The sequence below is a fragment of the Corvus brachyrhynchos genome, unplaced genomic scaffold (assembly GCF_000691975.1).
Source record: "Corvus brachyrhynchos isolate BGI_N302 unplaced genomic scaffold, ASM69197v1 scaffold70, whole genome shotgun sequence".
NCBI classification, from domain to species: Eukaryota; Metazoa; Chordata; class Aves; order Passeriformes; family Corvidae; genus Corvus; species Corvus brachyrhynchos.
In genome coordinates, this window is record NW_008236217.1 from 1,175,916 (window position 1) to 1,198,358 (window position 22,443).

General features: G+C 46.3%; 1 long non-coding RNA gene across 1 annotated transcript; it reads right to left on the minus strand.

Moving 5' to 3' along the window:
- Positions 1-6,003: 6,003 nt before the first annotated feature.
- Positions 6,004-20,419, minus strand: LOC108449355. Its single transcript, XR_001865522.1, has 2 exons — positions 19,634-20,419; positions 6,004-14,260 (listed from the first exon to the last, which is right to left on the minus strand). It is a non-coding gene; the product is annotated as an uncharacterized LOC108449355 (long non-coding RNA).
- Positions 20,420-22,443: the final 2,024 nt, after the last annotated feature.

Sequence of the window (22,443 nt, forward strand, 5' to 3'; positions counted from 1 at the left end):
CGGGAGTCTGAACCTCCTTGCCTTGGCTCAGGGCTGGGGTACCTTGCAGAAGCGGCTTGCTGGGTTGCCATTCGCAGTCTGGCTGGCCTTTGGTGAGGGAAAGCACTTACTACCTCTCCTCTCTCCAGCACAGCTTGTATTTCAAGTGATGTGAAAACCTTGCTCCATGGGTTTAAAAAAGCTGCAGATGAGTAGTAAAAAAAATACTTTTTTTTTTTTTAATGGTTCCTAACTTTTTTTGAGGGCAGGTTTGTTATGTTTGGTTGTTTGGTCTGTCTTTGTTGACCTTGTCAACAAAGATATCAGCAAAGAGATGATGTGGGAATACTTGGAAAAATCAAACCTATCTGCACGAGCAGGCTGCAGTAGGGTGGACCCTGTGAGAGTTAGCTGACCTGCTGAGCCTCTGTCAATTATTTCTGAAAAATCATGGGGAACGTGAAGCTTGAGGGCACAGAAGGTTCCTCAGCAGCTTGTGCTGAGATGTTGAAGTGCCTCGGGACACCCATTGCCATCACAACTAAGAAATTTTGTTTACTTTCCTGACACAGGACCTCCCCGCTTTGAAGGAATTTGGAGTGACTTAAAATCCCTTGGCAAATCTCTGTCTTTCTCAGAGGTGGGATTCATCTCAGCTGACTGTAGAAGTGTGAAAGTCACACAGTGATCCAAGCTAATCATCCTTTCTCTTCTCTCACAGCATAAGGAGCAACAGGCTTCTCACACACACATTTATACATATATATATGTTCAGTGGGGCAAATCTCTTGCTGGAAGTGCCCACCTCCTCTATGGAGCATAATGGGAGCCTGGGAGTTTTGGTTAGCCTAGCTGTCCGCTTGAGAGAAGATGAGCACTAAATGGTATGTCCTGCCCGGGAGAACAGGCTTATTTTTGGTCCTTTGGAGCTGCACAGGAGGTGCTCGGTGACTTACAGTGGCTAAGCAGTGACACACAATTCTTTCTCTGGCTCCTAGGTTCTAGCGCAGCTTCTTGGCTGTTGGCAATCTCATCAAAAACCCCAATGAATGCAAAGATGCAGCCGCTGAATTATTCTCACTTCCACCAGTTTCATTTGAGAACGTGGCAATATTCTTCCCATACTTTACAGTTTAATGTAATGCTGATAAATGATATGACAACAATAAATTTTCATTTTATTTAAAGCTGTTTATCATCCATATCTGTTATGGAAAGTCATCAATTATGCAAAAAGCATGAATGTTTAAAAAGCCTCTAAAGTGTCTCTATTTATGGATTGTATGTTGTGTATTCTTTACTCCCTGCTTGTGCACACACTGGAGAGGCTCCTCCATTAAGTATCATTTTTGCACAAAGAGCCTGAAAAATGGAACTTGACAGGGGGATCTTAGACAAGCGGGAGGCTTGTTGCAAAATGTGACAGAGCCATAAAAATTCCACATTCTTGGGAAAATCCCTCAATGCTTGAAGCTGGGTCTAAGTCAGAGGAGCAGTGAGCTAGATGGATGCAGCGTATCTGGGGTCAAAAAGCCATGCTCTGTGGCTTGCCTGAAGTCACCTTCCGTAGCTTCCAGGGCCTCTCAGTGAAGGGGAAATAAATGGGTCCTTCATAAGCTCTCATTAGCAGAGGGGTCCACACTGTTCATAGCCCAGTGATTTTTCTAGTCTGTGGTCCTTCACAAAAGCCACAGGAACTGAATCCCAACTACTGGTGCGTGTGTGGACCTTGTTGCAGAGACTTGTGGCTTGCAGAGGTGTGCTCCTGCTCTGGAGTGAGGGAGCAAGATGGGTGAAATGGCTGAGGTGTCATAAGTCAGACAGATACTGCTCATCTCTGAGTTTGCACAGCGACCTCTTTGCTACAGAGGGCCAGATTCTGCTCACAGGCAGTGTCTTTGGAGCCACCTTGCATTAAGACCAGTATAATTGGCAGCTTGTCTGGGCATGTGCATTAAATCACAGCAATGGGGAGCTTTTAAAGCAAGGAACACAGGTCAGGGAGCGAATATGAGAGACCCTTTAAAAGAGTTGAAGATGTTGGCATCTTGAATCTCTTCTTTCTTTCCTTTCAAGATGCTGGGGGGACAAAAAGAGTTAAAGCAAGGAAATTAGATCACAAAAACCAAATTAACTAAACAGCGCCGTCCTGGCCTGATGCTGATCTCGCACATGGTGTGCCAGTAAATCCCAAGTAACCTAGCACACATCTGGGTGTTTCTGGGGCGGCTCTGTCTATTCAGGCCTGCCAGGGTGTTGGAGGGGGCCTGCAGCTGCCAGAGCACTCAGCAGCGTGCGACAGGAAAGGGAGAGCTTTCTCACACGTCCGACACAAGAGGTTGATTGTGGGGATTGCTGACGGGTGACCTCCCTGTGCCACCGGTGCTGTGGCTGCTGGCTCCTCTGGCACAGGCACCCACCAGGAGACCTTCTGCTCTTGCATTACAATGTCTGCAGTGTTGTAAGTGTCCTGTATCTGCTGAAGACTCAGGTACTTAAACATCTCCCTGAAGTAATTAGTTGTGTTTTTAAATTACTTACAACCTATGTAGTGCTGTAGGGGATGTGACAAAGGAGGGAGCATGAAGCCTGCAGAGTGGGAAGTATGGTGGCATCTGCTATTTTTAAGCACAAGGTCACCTCCACAGTATCCCCATACCCAGCGCCAGTGTCTGCCACCTGCCTGCCCTTCAAGGCTCTTGGTGGTCTTTGCCATGAAATCTTCAATTTTCTTTCATTCTTCCTTCCCCCTTGTTGCCCTCAAGAGATACCCTTTACAGTGCCATGCACCTTTTCGCCAAGTAAGCAATAACGCAAGAGAGGACTTGCAGCCATGGTGCCTTTTAGTGAGTGCATGAAAGGCCTGGGATCAAAGGCTGGCTACATCCAGCACTAGAAGGGTTGCAGTGGCACATTAGTATGACTTTTTTTTTCTCTTCCTGTTCAAACAGCCACACAAATTTTCCATTTTCAGCTTCTATTTTTTCCCTAGGTTCATGGGATGAGGATGAATGCCCTCTGAATCCTGGCTTCTTCTGTGGCAGACACTGACTCTCACTGCTTTTGTCCTGATCCAACCTGGCTGTCACAAAGCTCACTGTGGCTCTTGTACCCAGTGCTGGTTCAGAACATCACTGCTCTGCCAGAGAGGGACCTTTTGCTTTACAGTCATGAGCAAATCAGTTTCTCTTGTGCCATACAGAAAAACGTTACTGTGTTTTTATAGCTTTCTCCTGTACATGGTGATGAAGGGAGAGAGGTTCCCTTGGGCGACTCCCCATGGCACTCAGCATCTCAGTACCTATCCATGCATGTCAGCATCTCTGTTTTTCAGCTCCTCTGCTGAACACACTCTCCAGCGCATACTGGGATCATGCTTGTCTTTCCATAGCTGCATCCTATTGGTGCCCAAAATAATGAACTACCAGCATGTCCTTTTCCCCTTCAGCCAGTTCCAGATGAGTTAGTCCCCAGTTCACAGCGTCAGTTCTCACTGTTAATCCATAAACTATAACCTCTACATTGGGTACTGTTCAACGTAATTAGATTTCTATTACAAGATGTTCTTTCCTGCAGTTAAACAAGATTTGCCTTACTTAAACAGCCAGCCCCAGGTGACGTTTAATTGTAACCTTAGTGTTAAAGCTGTGTGCTTGCACGCCGTTCTCTCAAAGCGTCCAGTCCACTACACCATAGCCTGTACTTATCTTGACATGACACGTTAGCAATCATCCGTAGCTCCCTGGCAGTGAGACCCAGACTTGTCCTGCAGGATGTCAGCCCTCTTCCAAGGACCCACTCTTTTCATGAAGAGAAGAATAAAACCAGGATGGCTTTAAGTCAGGTCACCCCGACTGCAGGGTTAAACACACTACCTGCTCTGGTGCAAGCAGGGGTGGAAAACAAAGGCACAATAGACCAAACAAGGTCATTAACAACAATTTGATCCAATTATGCATCTAAAACCAGGACTCTTTGTTTGATGATTTTTATTTTGTGCTGAGAGGGAAGGAAAAAGAACCTTACACACAATGGAGTGGCACTGGGTACTGAAAGGCATCTCCTCTTACAGAAAGCAGCAGTAATACTTCCTAAATCCACCTGTATCTTGGTTGAGCATTCATTTACCCTCGCTCTCACCACTGCCATTCCCTGTGGTTAAAAAATGTTGGTATGCAGGAAAAGTTTCCTCCAACAGTGAGAAGTCTGCGGCCACGCCCCTGCCTGAGCCCAGTGGCTGCTTTGATGCCACAAGAGCATGACAGTAAGAGAAATGCCTGGGGAAGTGAATCAATAGCGGCAGGCTGGCCAGCTGCAGGGTGAGGATGGGGTAAATTGCTGGAAGAAACTTTCCCAGCCACCGGAGGAGTTGGGAGAACAATGCGGAGAAGAGGATGTGAGGCACTTCCCGCCTCTGGCCAGCCCTGCGCCAAGGAGTGCCGCAGCCTCCAGTGCTATCTTTGTCCCCCTGTCATCCTCTGGAGGCGGCCGTTGCTGTTGGCTGTGGGTTTCTACACTCGTTGTTTCTTTCAGCTCTCTCTTAGAGATCTAGCTGTCACTGGAAAACAAGGGAACCTTTTTCCCCAACCTTTCTGGCTGACATCCACTCAGCCTGTCCGAGGCAGGTCTCTGGGCCAGACTGGGAGTGTGCTGGTTCCTCTCTAAGACCTGGCTGGTAGAGGAGTACTGATGATTTTTTTCTTTTCCCATCTCCCTTCCTTCCTCCTATTCCTGAGAGATGGAGATAGTGGATTTCTTGTTTGTTCTGCTTTCCCATCACATTTGTCTATTACCAGCCACTTGAATCTCTCCGTCTATTTCCTGCAGAGCTGCTTCTCTCCACAATGTTCAAGTGTCTTTTGCAAGTGAAAAAAAAACCCAACAAAACAACCAAATGCCCCAGCCCTGTGATTTTCCTCCCTGCTATCAGGAAACAGGTTTGTTTGTTTTTTAATGAATGCAAAAGAATGCAGATAGCGATGAGGAAAAGCTTGGGCACGGAGTTCAGCACTTCTTTATTTAGGCTCCTCCATGTATATCAGCTGAGCCCAGCAGGAGACAAAGCAAGAGCTGGATGTTATTTCAGGAAAAGCCTGGTCTTTCATGCTTGAGACAGAGTAGTGTCCCTGGAGGAAAATTCTGGGCTCCTGTTGTGCCTGGGTGATTTGGGCAGAAAAAGGTCAAGGAATTTCAGCAATGCTGCTTTTCTTCTCTGTCTTCCAGGCTCTTTGTAGCAGGTATCCCTAGGGCTACCCACTGCCACTGTGACAAGTTGGAGGGGCTTCACATCTACAACTCTGCCTGGCCTGGTATTTCTCAGTGCTCTGGTGCCAGACATTTGCAGCTGCACGGGACTGGAGACAGAACAGGCAGATCCATGGCACGATGTGAGAGATGGATGGTGCATGGAGGTGCTGGGGATTCTGCCACTTACACCGCATGGGCAAGGTAGCCAGTCTAGGTGGCACGGGCTGAACACTAATAACAGGTTCATTCCAGCTGTGTGCTTGCTGGAAACAATGCACTGAAATCACAGTCACACTGATGTCCACACCAAAAAGAAAAAACAATTCCAAAGTGATGTGGCAGATAAAGCACAACATTTCTCTTGACTTACTGCTTGGCAGTTCATGCTAGTTAGTTTAGGTGTTTCTACCTTACTCAAATTTCAGTCTTGAAGCATCAGTTTAGCATGAAAAGTAGAAATGCATTACATAGAGCAAGATGCTTAGACTTAGAATTTAATTCAAACAGCGTATATATTTTGGCCATGGGTCTTTGCTAAATGCAGCACAGATTCAGGCTTGGTCAGACTGAAACTGCATTTTTCAGTGCATAAAAAATTAATTGCACTTTATTTACCTGGCTCTAGCTATGACATGGTGTGAATCACATCTTCGGGATACCTCAGTAGTTAAAGGCACATTTGTTCTTTGATATCAAGCAGCTCCAAGACAGGTCATGTCTATTTCCAATCCTGATATTCATTTTCCTGTGGTGTGCATATTTCTTCCTTAGTCATGCAGGATTTTTGCTTCTTTCAAAGTATGTCTTTTGTAGCAGATTTTTATGCAGATTTTTATGCAAGAACGTGTTACTAGGTTGTTTGCTATTGATGCAGAGAAATCTTTCATGCAATTTGCATCCCATTAACAGCTTCATGAGAGACGATCCTGATTCTAATGTCTCTGCACAATAAGCCAATAAAGCCAAATATGGAAGGGATTATGGAGTGTATTGCTGTTATACCCACAAAATGGTTCATATGTTCAAAAGAGAGTCATCGACTCATCTGACACCTAAGGTTAGTCCTAAGAGTTACTACAACTGATATTTTTCAGCAGTCCTTTGTCTGTGTTTTATCTCCTGTTGGTTTCCACCTCAATTTTCTTGCGCTGCTAGCAGAAACAGAAGAGGAGCCCCAGCCTGCAGCCTTGCGCATGGGCATCCTATGCAGCCTGATGGGTGGATGCTGCTGGATTTCAAAAAAGCACTGCTGTTACATCATTTCTCTAGTGCTGGAATACCAGCAGAGGCTGTCTTGGGGCATGTATAGGTGCTAGCCAGTGTCCCTGCCACTGACACCTTCCTGGAGGCATATTTACACCTATGCTTTTCCTTTGGGAGAGGCCAGGTGTCTGTGCTAAGCCTTTCAGATCTGCTGCCCATCTTTGATGCTGCTGGCACCGTGTAGGTCAGTGGGCACACTTACCTGCTGTGGAGGAATCACTCTCTCCCCCAGTGCCAAAGTTTCAGTCCTTAGCCTTGAGGGGTTTTTATTGAGTTTTGTAAACAGGGTACTGGAAGTGAAGAGCAAAGGTGAGAAGCTGGCCTCCTGCTGCCTGAGACCCTACAGCTCTGCAGAGGGATGCAAGGAGGTACCTGCATGGGGAAACAGCCCTGAGCTATGGTTTCTGCTCCCATCCCTCAGAGAGCATATTTGTACACAGTTTTTCAGAAAAGTGTGTCTGTGAGGGATGAGGTGGTGGAGGAACGAATCTGGTGGGAAGCTAGCTTGGAAGAGAGAGGTAGCATGGTGTGAGAGGGAAAAGTGACAGTCCAGAGCATGGTGGGGCCTGTGCACAGCTGACTTTTCCCTCCCTCCACCAGATCCTTCCTTGTTTTCTCCTGCTTCATTTAGGAACAGCAGTCACAAGTCAGCTCAGCTATCTGGCTCACTTATGCCCTCTCTTTTCCTGCAGGATGCAGCCTGAAGTTCTCAAATAAAATTGAGTAATTGTCCAGGCTCATGGGAAACACATGAAAGGGCACTCTCTTGAACTGTGGCAATGCCCAGACCACATTCCCTCCCAGTGCACATGTAATGCTCTGCGTGTTTTTAACCAATTCAAGGTTTTCACATGCTCAGTTCCCTAATAGAGAGTTTCTTCTCTCTGTAACAAACAGCACTCAAAAAAGTTTTTTACCTTCTTTGGTCACATTTGTACATGCTCTTCTGTTTCAATTGCTCAGCCATTATAGGCCTTCAGCATATTTTGTTTGCATATTGTGTTTTCAGCCTCACGATTATCAGTGTTGTCTTTATGCCTCCACTTGATTTAGAGAGGGTTTGTAAATGCCAGTGGAGCCAACCACACAAGCAGCTTCCGACCACGCAGCAGGAGGTGTTCAGAAACGCAGAAGTGATGAGCTGGATGTGGTCCCAAATGAGCTCAGCATAATATTCCCCAGTACAGAGATCCCCTGTTGATCGCCCCACAACTGGATTGTGACATCTCCCTCAGGTGCCAGCCACCCCCTGCCCCTTGGCATGGAGGGTTGGGGTGCCTGGGCACATGTGTATGGTGGGCTCATAATCTTGGGCTGCTGTGGATGGGGCAGATCTGGTGTTGCCAGGACCTGGCAAGCCCCAGCATGGCGAGACTCACAGGGTGCACAGGTTTTGGTGTGCTGGAGCTGGAGGTGGCCTTGGGGGGCTCACACAGATGCACACTGTGTGAGTGACCTGCCCACACTGCACGGGAGGCTGGATGCGGCACAGCCCTTCATGGTAGCAGGAGGTCAGCAAGCAGCATTCCAAACATCCTCTGCACATACCCACGTGTGTGCACAAACCTGTGGGAGGGGTTTTTTGCAGTCAATATTGAGCACTGATGCCTTTTTTTTCAGCAGCATTTTTAGTCATGGCACATTCACACAAGGTCTGTTTTACCTTTAACTTCATTAAATGTCTGTTGCTGCTACCCATCTTCGAGACAGCAGCACCATTAGCAGATGACCTGCAGATTTTTCCATTTGTTGCAAATCACTGATCAGGTGTGGTTCCTCTTTCTGAGACCCACAGGGTGCACTGGCTGGGCTTGGCAGTGGCAGGGGCTGGATACCAGCTTCAGATCTGCATTAGGGGCTGAGTCAGCCCAGCTGTGATGTCTTCTGATTCATGGTCTGACATCTGACCTCATGTCTCCACATGACATGACTTTGAGCCGACTGCATGCCTTGGGACAGGCCCAGGTTTGGTACGGTGTTCATCTATGGACCGCCCTGAGGAGAGGGTCTCAGTCACCTCCCAGGGTGTAGGATGTCTGGGAACTGCATCTGTTACCCTACAAATGCAGCTTCATTGCCTCAGGACTTTGCACTGTCCCAAGCTTTTGTGTTCCTTAAATTTCAAAAATCTGTATGGCGTAACTTAATCAAAGACTAAAAAGGACAGTTCAGCCAGCTTTAATATGTCCCTCTCTTGTTTTCTTTTCCTTTTCTCTCAGGCTTTGAAATTTCCTTTCCTCTGGACTGTATATTTTATCCTTTATCTTTTTCTTCTACAACTCTATTATGGTGATGCCTAGCAAAGACCAGGACCCTGTTAGGCACAGTCAACAAAAATGGTCGTCAAAAAGCCTGACTATAAAATGCCTTTTTTGGAAGTTTCTGCCTTCAGTTACTTCTTTCACTACTTTGTCTTCCATCCTTCTTCTGGATATTTCATTCCTTCCTTTTCATTTCAAGTTTTTGAAACCCAAAACTCAGGACTGTTTCGGGTTATGGTTCAAGCCACAACACTTCAAATGTTGTGCTCTTTGGTATAGCTTCCTTTAGCTACAATTTTATTTCTTTGGGACCTTCTGTTCATTCTCTCTAATGTTTTCCACCATGGCACTGCAATGCTTGCACTGGCACTGAAGGCTTTTATATTCACTGGAGGCAATAAGGATTGACATGCACACACAGACAGGGTCAGAGCTTCTGGGGTGGCTTGCTTGGGGGATTTCAGGCCGGTTGTGCAGGTTTCATCATTTAGGACACTGGCTGTGTGCAGATGCCTTCAGGCTTTGGGGAGCAGAAAGCTTCAGGACTGCTTTTGGTTAGAAGACAAGCTGATGGGCCCAAGAGCACAGCTGAGGCCTTGACAGGTTACAAAGAATCATAGAATCACAGGCTGGTTTGGGTTGGAAGTGATCTTAAAGACCATCCGGTTCAGCCCCCTCTGCCAGGGGCAGGGACACCTTCCACTAGACCAGGTTGCTCAAACACATCTGTTTGCAGTGTCACTTCCTATCACGCCTGCAACACAGGTAAATATTTGCACTGTCATAACATTTCTTCTGCTGGAGCTCCCTGGCTGGGGACACTGCAGCATTTTCTGCAGGGCACGTGGCCTTGTGTGGGGGCGTACGAAATCTCATCTAACAAAAGTACAGCTAAGCAGTGTTTTATATGTTTGACATATATAACAATGCATATCACAGCAAGGAACTCAGTGTCAAATCAGTACACAGTTAACAAGAACCCAACAAATGGTAAAACAAGTGAACATACCCAAGTCAGACTGTTTTACACTGTGCACGATCATATCCAAGGCGTAAGTTCAAGGGATCCAGCCTGCAGCATTTATTAAAAAATGTGGTGTGTGGTTTTTACCTGTGCCACAACCCCCCTTCTTAGATTATCCTTGGGTATTTAAGGTCAGGAAACATCATTATAGCTACCTATTCTGCTGTACCAGTAGGAGACTGGGTCATGAGAAGACAGAAATTAATTAATCTGGTGAAGGGAGAAAGGATTCAGATGGGATTGCTGAGAACTTTTCCTGTATCAAGTGCTCAGCTTTGTGGGCAGCCAGGCAAATGTATGAGACTGATTTCGGGTGATGAAGTGTGGAAGTCTAGGGTGGCAAATTGAGAGTCCTGGGAAGAGAGCAAGGCCAGAGGGGAAGACACTAGTAAGCAGAGAGGGCTACAAAACTTCATGATATAAAACCCTGGGAGGAGCTTTAGGGTGACGTCTTACATGAGTTGGAGGACAGCAGAGCTGCATTTCTAGAAGGGAAGGCAGGGAACGGTAGGTATAAGGGGTATTACAGCCAAAGAGGCATTTGAGGCAAGGATTTCTACTAACAGCAAGAAGCAGGCAACATTTGCAACACCAGTACAGTCCATAAAGGATACTAGAGAGGAGGATGCTGTCAAGGTGACAGAGGACAAAGAGTGAGTGTGAGTATTCAGAGCCATGGTGTCGCTCAGTAAGCTGCAAGAGGAAACCTGTAGCAACAGATTCCCAAAAGCTTGCAACAAAATACCACTTTTGTCAATGGGACACCACCAGGTAGGCTGCAAGCAAATTCTAACATCACCCCATTGTATTACACTGGCTCAATTGACACTGAGTTTTTGTCTTCCCTCCTTTTTCTGACCAAAGCTATTTCATTAAAGATACAATTACACTGATTGGTTCAGTTGTCCTCACTGAGAAATGGCTTCCAGTATTGGAGATGTTTAGATGCAAGCTGTGAGTTGAATCCCAAAGACTATCCACTCCTGGAAGTTGTTGGAGATGGGGCTGGCAGAATCACTGTCTGGCCTGACTGCTCCTCCCCAAGCCCCATGTGGGATTTTGCATTAGTGCTCAAAGCCCTCTAACACTGGGTATTCTTCAACTCTGGGCAGCCTACTCTGGTGCTCTGATTCAAGATTCTAGTGGCCCAGATGGACTTAGAAATGAGATATTCCTTTCCTGGTTTATATGTTAGATAATCACTAGCATGTTTTCCTAGCCTCTACACTGTGGTACAGACTATCTTATTAACACAGTTTTTTGGGTTTAGACTACTCAGCCTTTTCCACTTGGCACCATTTCTGGACCATTGCCATTGCTCTCCTTTGCACTTTCTGCAATCAGCTCAGTCTCCCTGAACTACAGTGGCCAAAACTGCACAGATGACTACAAATGAAGCCTTGACAACATAGACAACAGGGGAAGACTGGTTTCCTGTTTGTCACAGGCTGCACTTCTGTTTGTTCACCTCATTAGTGTACTTTCATTTTTTACTGCAGCATGACCACGCTCATTCATATTGAACTGACACCCCTAGATCTTCTTCTTCTCGGAACTGCTGCTGTGCTGGTTGTTCCCCAGTTGGTCTTGTAGTCCTTGATGACACCTACAAAGACCCAGAGCTCCGTTTGTCCATTCCAAATGGTGCTTTGCTTCCCATCCCATCCCATCCCATCCCATCCCATCCCATCCCATCCCATCCCATTCCATCCCTCTACCTCATTTGTCAAGATTGTTTTGCATTCTCCTCCTGTTCTCCAAAGTGCTTGTTCTTCATAGTGTCCTGTGCTAATTTAGTAAGTGTTCCCTGCTCTTGTTGTTTTTTTTTTAATATATTAATGAAAATACTGTGTGCTGCCAGACATAAAACAGATGGCTTCAGACTTCATTTGATACGTACTGCCAGTTTGACAGTGAAACATTTATAACTGCTCTTAGTCTGGTTTTCCAACCAGCTGTACACTCCTCTAATAGCAGGTTCTTCAAAGCTGCACTTCTTTGCTTGGTTTATGAAAGTGTCAGGTGAGATAAAGGCAAAAACTGCACTAAAATCAAGATCTAAGACCTACAGTAGAAGGAAATTAGATTGATTTGATGTGATTTGTTCTTGTCAAATCAGTACTCACTGTTCTTCATCTGCTTGTTGTCTTCTAGGTGCTGGAAAATAGTTTATCCGATTACCACTTCCAGTAATTTTCCAGGAATTGAAATTAATCTGTCTGGTCTCTGATTCCTCCTGTCTGTCCTCCCCTTTTTGTGGTAGGTGCTAGATTTGCTTTTCTCAGTGTGCAGAAACACATGCCCCCATCCCTGACTTCTGTGCTGATGGTGCTGAGTGGGCTTCAGCTGCTTTACTCATCATGGCAAAAGAATTTTAGGGCTTGTCAGTTGGAATATATCTGACTTATTTAGACACTGTCTGACCTCTTTGTTCTTTCTTGCAGCCGGTATTCTTACCCTTGGACTGCTTATGCTGGTTGTGTTAAACAGGGTGCTTTTGACCAAAACTGAATGACAAAATATCAAACACTTTTGCATGTTTGACATCATCAGCTCAGTGTCTGCTTCTCTCTGTGAAACCCAGCTCTTTCTCTGGCTCTCCTGTTGCTATTAGTGCATACACTTCATGCCCACTGTTTGTTGCATCACTTGCATCTTCATGTTGTTCCTCCATGCTTATGCTGCTCTTTCATACTTACTAACGTGACCTAGTTCCACTTTCTGTGTGCTTCCTCTGCACTTCTGAAACTAATGAAGAGCTCATGACTTAGCCAGTTGATACCTTGCTAGCTTCCCTCTGTACTTGTGCTAAGTTGCCCCAGGACAAAGAAGCTCACAGTAGTTATGTGCCTTTCATACAACTTCCTTAGGGCACTGCCAACTCCCCAAATGTCCTTTCTGCCTTGGATTTGTTCCTCTGGGCTTGTGTGTACTAACACTGTGAGTTAGCTAAAGTCTGTCTCAAAGTCCACTGTTTTGTCTTTGTGGGTTGTTTTTCTCTGCCTCCTTTCCTAGTAATCATGACTTCTAATACTTCAAGACCACTCTCACACCAGTTGCTTGTCACCATCACCGGCAAAATCAGTTCCCCTGTTCTAATTAGAATAAAAATTTTCAGAGTAGCTGTCCAGGAAGAAGCTGGAGAGATGGCAGCTGCAGTCAGTTCAGGGAAGAGCACAGACAGAGTACCAGAATAGAGCCAGACAGAAAAGTCCCTGCATATTTAGCACTTAGAATTACTTACCTGTGAACTTGTTTCCAGGAGATGTGGCTAATAGTGGTGGAAATACGTGTGTTACTTGTATAAAACATGAGCAGTAAAAGTATGTTATTAAAATACTTTCTCAGTTCTGTTTGTCTGTCTTAGGATGGTTTTATGGTCTTTGTACAATAAGAAGGCTTAGGCCTTACTAGCATATAGTTAATCTTCTTTATTCAGTTATGCATTGACACTAAAATGTGTTTTTAAACACAGAGATTCAGGCCAAGCAGAGCTGTTTTGTCTTCACTGCATCCGTCAATGAGCCAGACCCTCCAGCTTCTCAATGGCCAACCAAGATACATCTGGCCTTCAAGACCAGATTAATCTTTTCCAGACAGCTTTTTCCAGTGCACAGTGTGCACTGCTCCTGGTAATGTCTCACTCTAGCTGCATTAGTGCTACAAAAGCTTTCTTATGCAAAACTCCAAGCCAAAAACTACCTTTTTGGAACTGCTTGTCCTCTCTTCTCTGCTGCCATCCCACCCAAGCTTACCCTCATCCATCCTGGGACTGTCCCTGGGTGCCTGCCCCTGTGATATTCTGGAAAAGCTCCCCTGAGTGGGGTGAAGGCAAGTTGGCTTTTGGCTGTTATCTGTGGCCCTGGCATGTACCTGCTGACATCCCTTTAGGTACTGAGAGATTCGCCAGCAGGGTGTCTGGTAACTCTGCTGCAAGTTATTTTAATAACATTATTGATTTCATTACTTCACCGTAGTTTTGCTTCACTACATCAAGTCCTGGCATTAGGGGTGAACTAGCAGCTAGTTAATTCAGTATAAATGGTGTTTCTTTATGGGGCATCCAGAACTAAAGAGAGCTCCCAAAGCTGCCATGGATATTTGCCCAGAAGCTGGGATGGTTGCTAAAGAAGCTGTTGGCTTTAATGCTCCAAACAACCATATGAGGACAGCCTTATAACTAATTCCTCTTGACATAATTGTATAAAAAGAAAACAACCCTTCCAGTATTGTAGAAGAGCTATGATGATACATCAACAGCTGGTATCCTTGCAAGCAGTCTGATTTCTGTTCTTTGTCTAGAAATTGTTGATCTAATGTGTCCTCCGATGGTTGCTCTTTGAGTCATAGGAAGCTCCTTGGGAAAGTGCAGAGACCTTCAGACCTCAGGGAGAATAAACTGATCACAAGTGGTTGATTGGGTGAACCACGGCGCTAACACTGCATATTCTCCTACTAGGATGGGTCTTGAAAAGCCAGTTTCTTACTAAAAAGAAAAAAAAGCCCAAATTTACAAAATTCTGTCACAGTGCATCCTTCTTTTATGGTCTAATTCAGAATCAATTCTCATCAGCTGGAGAACACTCCTGGTCATGCTCGTGGTTTTTTGATCAGACCGTACAATGCTTAAAAACACCTGTGAAGAAAAGGTGGGAAGATTTGAAAGGTTTCCCCATAAAGACATGGATGGGTAATGTATTTTCTAAATACATACCTAGAGGCTTAGACAACTGGTGTATTTGCATCAGCCTACTCTGATTAAAAGAAACCACACTACTGGAAGCAGAGAACCCCCCTGAACCTATAGCTCATCTTCCCTGAAGTAAAATCAAAAGTAGCAGTGCCAACTCATGGTTTCCTAAAACAAAGCATCTATAAAAAGTAACTCACCTGAGGGAAAAGCATGTTGTAACAGGTAGTCTTTCCACTGCTCCTCTGAGAACACCCAATGGTCCAAACCCCTGCACCTACCCCCCACTGCTCAGATCTCCTGCTTTGCCAGGAGAGGACTGAAAGCCACACGTCAGTCCCAGGACTCAACCTGCTATTGACACATTTGCAGAAGTAGCTGGAAGGACAATTTACCCTACCTCTTCCCTACTGTTTTTTTTGTTCCAATAATTCAGTTCATGTCCATCCTGAAGAATTAGTTCACCAAAGAGCTTACCTGGTAGGAAACTGAAGAATTCTGGAGAGAAAATAAGTCTTAGTTAATAAATATAAAAACAAACAGCTCAGTAATGTGGAATATGAGTTCCAAATTTACATTTAAAACCTTTCAAAACTAAACCATGAAAGTAAGGCCTGACTTCGGTAACAGTGCTTAGAGTGAAAAGCCAGCATGGAAAAAACCTAACTGAAAATTCATTTGAAAATGCTTTCATAAAAATAAGAATCATAAGAAGCAAGCTGGAATATAAACCAAATTTTGCAGTAGTACTTTACAAATTGTCTTGATTTTGGAAGGATGCAGAGTGCATGCTAAGATCAGCTGCCTGCCCAAACAATTGTATAATAAATGGCATTATGTTTTTCATCCCCAGCACAATCTCCAGCCATACAGTGCTTTTATTTATTAGGAGAGTGTTCAGCCACAATGACAGCTGAAGTGAGGAAGGAAATGGCTTCAAGAACATGGAAAGAATCCCATAAGGTTAAGGGAGTGAAATGGGGAAAGGTACTTTAAAGTACAGGTGGTGATGTAAATTATTGAACATTTGAAATGTTTACCCTTGGTAATTTTAATCACATTGTGAAAGCAATCACTCATGTTTTTGTGAGCCACTTGATTTATTGGAAGCTTTACACCATCAGTTGCAGCTCAGGAGCCAGCCCAGCACCCGGGCTGTAGGCAGGACATGCCGGGTGCTGCAGCACACTGAGCTGGCTCAGAGCCACTGCTGCCAGGTACCCACCACCAGAAAAACAGCAGCAATCATCCAAAATGGGGCACCGATGCCCAGAAACATTGAAGTTGACCCATGAATTCTACATGGACACCAGAGAGCATCCTCAAAGCCATCCCTTTCTCCAAGGGGGACATGCTCACCTGCAGAGTCGTGCTGGGCTGAAGGCTAGGGGCTGGTGGTTGGGTCTTCTTTGCTTTGTGCAGGGAATGAGCTGAGCATGTCTCAGTGTGCAGCATCTCTGACTCTTTTCAGAGATGCCTGCTGGGGTTTAGCCACCTCCTGGGTGTGCTGCTCCAGGGCCAGGGCCATGGAGGTGCTCCCTCAACCTCCAAGGACACCTGGACCATGGCAAGATGGCCTGGGAATGAAGCTGGTTTTGAAGCATCCCATGGAGATTGTGCCTACAGAGAACTGGAAGGGCACCTCAGGGTGCTTTATGCAAGATGAATATTGTCAGACACATAGCTGCTTCACAGATTTGGTCACATTTCCTTCCACACTGATTCCACCTCCTGCTGTTCTTCACGCACTGACTTATCTTGCCACTGTATTTGGAGATTTCTCTTGTGTTTGTTATCTAAAAATAACTAAATTATTTTCCTTGATGCCATTTCTTACCAAAAAAAGAGTTGTTGACTGAACTCTTGTATCATTAGCGAGTGCTACCAAATGTCACCCATAGTATATCACAATAAACACAGTGATATAGGCAAAAAAGGGTTAGGATAAGCAGGTGATATTTCAGTGTGATTAAAGCATGAACATATCTAATGCCTGTCAAATGACTGGATCTCATTTATATAGGCAAGATTTTGGTGACCTGCCAGAGCTGATGACAAAATATTCCTCACCCATTTCTTTTCTTTTTTTGCTTCTTTTTCCCCTTAATTGACTTAGTTGGATTTCCAGAAACTACATGACAGATCTTTTGCTGGGAGTTTTGTCTTTATCATTATTGAGGTAGGTTCTGATCTTAAATGTTTAGCATTTGAACCACTCAGTCTTCCTGAATCCGATTTCAGCTATAAACTGAATATGGTACGTAGTGGCATAAGCACAGTATGCTTGTTGGGGCAGCTTTTTGCCTTTTTCCTGAAACAGATTTAGCAGATCCATAGGCTGAAGGATTTTCCCTTTACTCAGTCATCATCCTCTCTACAAGGAAATCTTTCCCTTCCATTGGAGTTCCCAGTGAGGTCCATGCTCTCATTTCTGTTCCCTGAGGGGTGACTGTAAGGTGATGAAAAAGGCAGCATGACTGGGCACCACTCTCTCTCAAACTACCTCCTGCCCACACATCAAATTCCCCTTGCTGTCAGTCAGTGTAATTACCATAATATAAACATTGTCCTGAATGCTATTAAAAGTGCAAATGATGTCCATCTAGCCTGAGGAATGGCAAATAAGCAGTTCCTTTGCAGCCCACTTCCTCCTGGCCCCAGCACACATTGTGCAGATGATGTTCTGCTGTGACAGGTTTGTGAGCTCTCAAAGTTGCATCTATTTTTTTCTTAATCTGAGCAATGAAGCTGCAGACTTAGAACATAACAGCCATTTAGAAACTGTATGACTTTCCCTAACTGTCTGTAACAGTTTCAAGATAAGTCATTTTAAAAAGAATTACTTTAAATGGAGACTGCTTTAAACCAGACCTTTGTACTTCTTGTTTTTGCTTTTATCTTGGCACAGATGCTTACCCTCTCTCCAGCTTCTTTGTAGAGTTCATTATGCAAAGGCAAAGAAGCTACACTAACATTGTAATTTTGTTTGGCAAGGTGAGCCACAAAACATATGCTGTGTCATGCCTTTTTATTACTGTGCAAGAATTGCCAAAGCAGCCTAAAGGAGGAATCAAGGACACGATCATTGTGAGGAAAAGAGGAAACAGTCCAGTTTTACAACACTCAGGCTTGTAACCACTTGTGGTAGATAGTTTCAGAACTGGTTTAATTTTAAATTATTTTCTTACCAACTGACAACAGCTTTGAAGTGACTGGTGTTTAACACCACCACTTTCTGATCCACACTGAGTAATTTTTCAGTGCCTGGAGATCCAAGCCCTACCTGTGAAGTGGGCACTGTGTAGGCTGAGACTGCCCCATCCTCTCCCTGCACCAGGAGATGGCACATCTAAAGCCAGCCCAAGCCAATAGAGAAAGAGAGCCTCCTTGAGCAGGCACTGACATCCCTTTTCCACAACAGGGAGGACGGCATGTTGCACCTTATTCTGATCATGCTCCAAGAGCAAAACCTGCACTTCTCAGTCTAGACAACCTGTAATCAGGCAAGGGAAGAGCAGGCAAAGGGAACAATTAATGGGTGTGATCTCAGCCTCTTGCAGCCTGCCTTAAAAACCTCCAAGGACTGGTTTTATGAGTGGGCATCTGTGGGAGCACAGAGGAGTTCCCCCATATCCATGTCTCCTCTGGGGGCCACCCATGCCATGAGTGCCCCACTCCTGCTCCCTTCCCATGCTGTGCTTTCACTTGAAGGGGATAAAGGAAATTATATGGCTGGAAAAGAACCCAAAAGGTAAATTATTTTTAACTTGGTCCCAGATGTGAGCCTCCATGCAGCCCCAGAGCAGGGCTAGGTATGAGCAAGAGGTTTGAGAGGGGAAGAAGGCAGTTTTCACTGTAACGAAAAGTCCCGTTGCAACATCTCCCAAGTACTTTGGTTGCAATTCCTCTGAGCCCAGCTGAAACTTTGGAAACAGCTTGAAAGAAGCGGCTGTGCGGAAGGAGGCCCGGTGCCCCCAAGGGGAGCAAACCCCAGGCACAAGTACTGGCTGCCCACCCATCCCACACCTGCTGCCTGTATTCCACCAAGGGTAGGTAGCGCTGGCAGGAAAGGAGAGGGCAGAAGCAAAGGGCACAACTCCCTTCACTGCTCGGTCCCAGATGTGGTGAACCTTCGGAGGGCAGATGGAGGAGAAGAGGAAGAGACATTCATATTACAGTGTACAAAAGAGGTAACGAAAGTGTGGCGATGCCAGTCACTCACTGCATGCCACGGAAACACAGGGGCAGCCTCACCCTTTTCGTTGAAGCCAGGGTGTTTGTTGTGTTGAGGGGAGCAGGAACCACCCCAGCCAGACCCCCCCTTGCCTCCAGCCACTGCAGGCTGGCATAGGACAGGGGGATTGGTGGAGGCAGATGAGATGGGGGGTGTCTCTGGGGGTGGTTGCTGATCTGTTAGGCTGAGTCAGGCATGAGACACTTCTACGAGCTGGGAAAACACCCAAAAAGGAGAAGTGGAGATGTTTGCCTCCCCAGTCAGTTTGCTCGCCATTAGTGTTTTCCTACTTCCCTGTCCTAAGTAAACACACTTTTTGTATGCCAGACTTCAAAGAAGTGATAACCAGCTTGGGGCAAACGCCTGTGGGAAAGGGACAAGGCAAGAATGCCTTGACAAATGCCCCAGCACCAGGCTTGTTCCCACCCTGCTGGTGGCCAGGCACAGGCTGGAAAGGCAGAGGCTGGTTAAAAGCAATGATGCCTGTGAAGTTCAGATATGCAGGGAGCGATGAACAGGTTTGCAAGTTGGAGCTCAGAGAAGGAGAGCACAGCAACACCAGTGTGATGGGAATAAAAGACAGGTTTCCTCAGAGACACAAATGAAACCTCGCTGTCCCACTTAGAGCTGCTCTCAACACCACATATGGCAGGTGTCTGAAGCAAGGCAGTAACACTAAACATGTCTCTTCAAAGGACAAAACACAGAAGAAACTTTCCATATATCATTTTTTTGTAACTCAGACAAAATGCCAGAGAGGCTTCTTTGATTGGCCTTCCTTTCTCCTCCCAGGCGAGGACACGGAAGGGACACTGGCCCGTGGGACAGGAGATGTGCTGCATGGAGCACCCGTTCCCAGCACATTTGCTCTGACAGCCACCCTGGTCTCTGTGGATTTTGGAAAAAAGTTACCACTGCGGAAATCTGTCACTTACATTTAATATCCTGTTGTCTGTGAGATGCAGTCCTTTTGGGAAATTCAGTCCTGGCAGTTAAAAATAAAGCAGCCGTGTGGAAATAGACAAACAGCTCTGCCCCTGTGCACCCAAGCCAGCATGCCTGGAGTCCTCAAAGTCCTGCCGTACTCAGCCCAGATCAAGTCCATTCCCCACAGGAGAGCTGTTCTGGAAGCTAGCTGGAAATGCATCCCAGCAGAACAGTATCACCCACAGCATTTACCTGCAGTTGATGTGGAGTTACAGTGACATGAGACTTCTCTATGGCTGCACCAGGCTATTTTAAATTCGAGGCAGGCATAAGGCATGTGACAGTACATGTTGTTCATGTGGGGAAACTCTTTCGTTAATATTCACGCCTTGGGACTGGCCTAGGGTAGACAGTTTTTTTGAGCATGCGACACATTTAAAATGCAGGCTTGCCTTTAATGCCTGGAACATTGATGCAGCTAAAATCATTGGTTCACCTAAAATCAGACCTTCAAAGAAACCCCATTTCCTCTGAGCACCAACAGACTTACTTGTACGGGTAGAAATATTCTTGATCTTCAGTCACCAAAGGCTAATCTCTCTCAGAGTGAAAGAAAAAGTAAAACCTCAAGAAGCTGCGGGATGTGTGGGAGGTAATTTTTATATCTGAACAGTTATTTGAACCAATACAGCGGTATAAAAACATGTCTCCACCCTCCTTTTGCTCTGGAAACAGAGTTTAGAGGATTTCGAGGACACGTGGGTCTCCAGGCCACACTGTCAGGAATTCGTACAGGGTTGGACGCAGAAGTGACACATGTCCGCATGGCCTGCGCTGCTGTCGGAGCCCCGGGAGCTGCGGGAGGCTGCGGTGCCCGGACCGCAGCAGCGGGCTCCTGCAGCAGCACAGCTGCCCGCCGGCTCGCCGGGCAGGGCTGGTGCTGGCAGGCCGGGTGTGCAGCCCGTACCCAGGCACGGCAGGGCGGGCAGCCGGGGCAGCAGCCGCGTGCCCCTCACGCCGAGTTGTCTCTGCCTGTGAGTCACAGCCCTGACTCATGAGCTGCTGTGGATTAAGCTGTAATTTGAAGATGTTGCCGCCTACATCTGTCTGCACTGCTCCTCTCCCGGAGGTGGCAGAAACACTCACACAGTCATCTCAAAAATTCGGCCAGACGTGCTAGTTCAAACCCCAGGTGAGGGCAGGTTAGGCTGAGTGAGGAGGCGAGCACACACCTTGCAGCAATAAACCCGGGAAGGAGGTTTCCATCCCACTCAGAGACTGGGAGATGTCTGCCGCTCCCGCCTGCCAGCTCCCGGCCATGGCTCTCACTGGCTCCTGCCATGGCTCTCTCATCTGCCCCCTGCCCAAACCCCTTGCCTGGCCCCAGCACCTCATGGAAAGGTCTCTCTGCTCACCTCACACACCACGGGGGTCCTCTAGCATCTAAACCCGGGGCAGGTGTTTGTCAAAGGCATGTGTTAACGCTGTAACAATCATGAGCACCATTTCTCTTGCCATTTGTATTGCCTTGGAAAATTAGTTATATTGGGACCTAGAAACATTTGCACTGACATATATTTAACTGAAATAGCCAATTAAACTAAGATTGCTTTGATTTAAGTGAAAATTAAGACAAGCGGCAGTACCCAGGATAAGACTGATCAGGATTATTTGTGAACTCCCAGGCACATTTCTGTTGGAAGAGCCAAAATTCTGCACCACGTGCTTATTCTGGCTCTCAATTTTTTTTTTTTTCTGGCATTAAACCACCTGTTGGAAGACAAACTGTGCCTTATCCAGCATAAAGGCAGCCAGCACACTTGTCAACAATTTCTGAACAAATGGAAGCATGCACTTGTACAGGATCAGCACTTTGCACCAGGAAGCCACCGTTGTTTGTGATATTTCGTTGGAAGCCATAAAGCCAGATTTTTTTCTTCTATCAGTAGCTCACGTGTGCAATGCCTTAACTAAAATGGTTTAACCTCGGCCCCTTGATTACAGCAGCATAACCCCTTCCCACAGGCCAGTCCTCAGCTTTGGGTTAGTCATTGCTTTTGGTTTACACATAGGAATTTTATTTGATGCGGGAGCAGATAAGCAATGCATCTGCTCAGTCATATTTCCCCAGCGTCTCTCCCTTTGTTCTTTTGCCTTTTATCTGCTGAGTTCTCTCTGCAGAGATCCCTGCCCTTGCCCTGCCGCTTTTCCCTTATTTTCTAAGCTTGCCCTTGCCCGCCTCTGCTTCTGCAGGAAAACAACCAGCCACTCGCATTTAGCAATGCCCTCGCTATTTACTGATGTCAGTTCCCCCGCTCAGAATTAATTTCCCCTTTGTTTGCCTTAGCTAGAAAGGGCTGTGAAATTTGCAACAGCTTCTCCCTAAATGAGAATAGGGAAGAGAGAAACTCTGCATCCCTGCACGTGGCAGCGCCGGTCATCCCACGCCGCTCCCTTCCCTGCCCGCAGCTCTCCCACACTCGAGGTAGGGGTGTGCGATGGGGCGTGCTGTGCATGCTGAGTCACCGCCTGGGGTTAACACACCGGCCTTGCTACAGCAAAGACCCATTAGTGGAACAAAAGCGATGCTGACAGTTCCCAGTGCACAGCTCACGCTGATTAAAGGCCAGCTTGTGTCTCCGGGGGAGGAGGGCAAGAAGGGTGCCCGGGGCAGCCGCAGCGCTGACTCAGCCAGAATTGCCCCCCTCAGCCCTTCTGTGGGTGCACGGAAGCTTCCTTGGCACCCGTGCCAGTTCTACAGCATGTAGGTCTGGTGCCTTCAGGAGCAGCCCCAGGATGGGCTGGAGCTGGACAGGAG